The following is a 2,698-nucleotide window of genomic DNA, read 5'->3' as shown; positions in this document are numbered from 1 at the left end:
TCTGATATTCGATATCTTCCCATATATATATATATATATATATATATATATATATAGAGAGAGAGAGAGAGAGAGAGAGAGAGAGAGAGAGAGAGAGAGAGAGAGAGAGAGAGAGAGAGAGAGAAGGGGAAAGGGATAGGAAGAGAGGGAGGGAGACTGATTTGTGCTCAGCTCTCTTTCATGCAGTGCATTCCTCCTGAATTTGTTTCACAGTTCATAGATGATTGAAAGACAATCATATGCAAATCATAAATAGTTCTCAACTCTCTTTCAAGTAGCACATTCATCCTGCATTTGTTTCATAGTTCATAGATGAGAAAGGAAATCATATGCAAATCATAAACTAGAATTTTCCAATTATCACCATTTGAGAATGGGAGAGAGAGAGAGAGAGAGAGAGAGAGAGAGAGAGAGAGAGAGAGAGAGAGAGAGAGAGAGAGAGAGAGAGAGAGAGAGAGAGAGAGAGAGAGAGAGAGAGAGAGAGAGACTGCACATGGATATATAGTGCTTGACTCTCTTTCATGCAATGCATTCCTCTTGCATTTGTTTCACAATAAATAGATGAGAAAGACAATCATATGCTTTCCCATATGGTGTTGCAAAGCCCAAATGGATAGGACTAGGAGTTGGAGTTAAAGAATGAAAATCATAAACTAGAATTTGGACATGGTTGGAAAGAATTTTCCAATTATCATAGTTTTAAAATGGGAGGTTTTGTTGTTTCAAATACATAGCGAAGTCATATATGGAGGTTGATATGTTTGGAAGATCTGGGTGTGTGAAAAACATTAATGCTTGTCATTTTGAGGAAACAAAGATTGTTTCAAGGAAGAGATGCCCTTATAACAAAATGTGTAGTTTAGATCAATTTTTTTACTTGTCATTTGTCATTACTAAGCATCTCTCTCTCTCTCTCTCTCTCTCTCTCTCTCTCTCTCTCTCTCTCTCTCTCTCTCTCTCTCTCTCTCTATATATATATATATATATATATATATATATATATATATATATATATATATATATATATATATATATATATATATATAATCTCACTATCCCCAAGTCCCTCTCTCTCCCTCTCCCTTTACCCCCCTCTCTCTCACTCTCTCCCCTAAACAAGGTATCAGATATTTCTCTCCCCCTCTCCCCCTCTCTCTCTAGATCCCTTTACCCTTCTCTCCCCATCTCTCCCTCTCCCTTTACCCTTCTATCCCTATATCTCCCTCTCCCTTTCCCTTTCCCTTTCTCTCCCTATCTATATGACTTTCCTCTTATCCCTTGTGAACCATCTCTCTCTCTCTCTCTCTCTCTCTCTCTCTCTCTCTCTCTCTCTCTCTCTCTCTCTCTCTCTCCTAATTAAGGTATCGGATATAAGATATAATTTGATATCCAGTATCTTTTATTTTATTTTTTTCAATAAAAGTGGATTATTCCACTAAATTTTTTTATTAATATTTTTTATTTTTTACACAAGATTCAAAGAGCATACCGGAGGAAAGAACCCTGGGAAGAAAACTTCTGGTCACAGCTCATAAAATAAACCTATAATATCTGACAGATCAGTTTATGCACCCCGCCCAAAACCACATACAAAATGCGGTCACAACACATATAATATTAGTTTTGCATAGAGCCCATATGACAATTTGCCAAAAAAACCCATCGGATAATTTTCAAATGTAGACTCCACAACTGCTACCAATGGAAGAAGACAAAATTTTCCAAAGCCTTGTGCCAAATCTCATGAGCCAAAAACCTTCCTGCCAAAAAAGAAAGTATCAAAAAACCTTTGGAAAAACACTATTGTATCAAATACCATGAGCTCGAACTCTCCTCTATACAACGAACATGAATACTTGAAATGAAAGTGGAAAGTGGGAATAATTATCATCATAAAATTTTATATCAACATTACTCAAGAAAATCATATAACTATTGTTGCAAACCTTCCCATACCCTAGAAGGAATTTCCTCAAAACCCACCTCTCACTGATTAGCATTGCTATCAATGGCTAAATTTGCCAAATAATCCGCAATCTTATTAACTTCTCTGTAACAATGGGATACCAAGAAAGATTCAAACAATTCTAATTTTTGTAAAATGGGATCAAGTATATATTGCAAATTCCAACAATTCGATTTCTTTTTCATAACACATTGAATAATCACCATAGAATCTCCTTCAATTATTAAGTCCTTAATTCCCAAAGAGATTGCCATATCCAATCCAAAAGACAAAGCATGAAATTCCGCATAATTGTTAGTTTTAAAACCAATAGCATGACACTTAGCTTGAATAAAATTTGCATTGAAATCATAAATTACCATGCCTACCCCAGCCGGCCCAAGGTTATCACGAGAGGCCCCATCAAAATTCAATTTAAAGTGCCCCTGCGGAGGAGGTTTCCATCTAGCAAAGCATCTCTTACCTATTGCATCATTCTTTTTAAAAATTGAGCCATGAGAGGGTAAAACTGACAACAGCTTCCAAACTCTAGTAACTCTACTATCCCAGTGCGAAAAAGAAGTAAGATTTTCCAAATTCTTATAAATAAATGACAAAGCAACCTCAGAGATTGAAGACTCAATTTTTAATAGAACCTCAGACACAGGAGACCTTGTTTTTTTAAATATCCCATTGTTTCTCTCTAGCCAAACATTCCAAATCACAATAGATGGAGATATGATCCAAAGGCAT

This window comes from Cryptomeria japonica, chromosome 5, assembly GCF_030272615.1.
Source record: "Cryptomeria japonica chromosome 5, Sugi_1.0, whole genome shotgun sequence".
In the NCBI taxonomy this organism is placed as follows: Eukaryota; Viridiplantae; Streptophyta; class Pinopsida; order Cupressales; family Cupressaceae; genus Cryptomeria; species Cryptomeria japonica.
Note: the sequence above shows the minus strand (reverse complement) of the source record.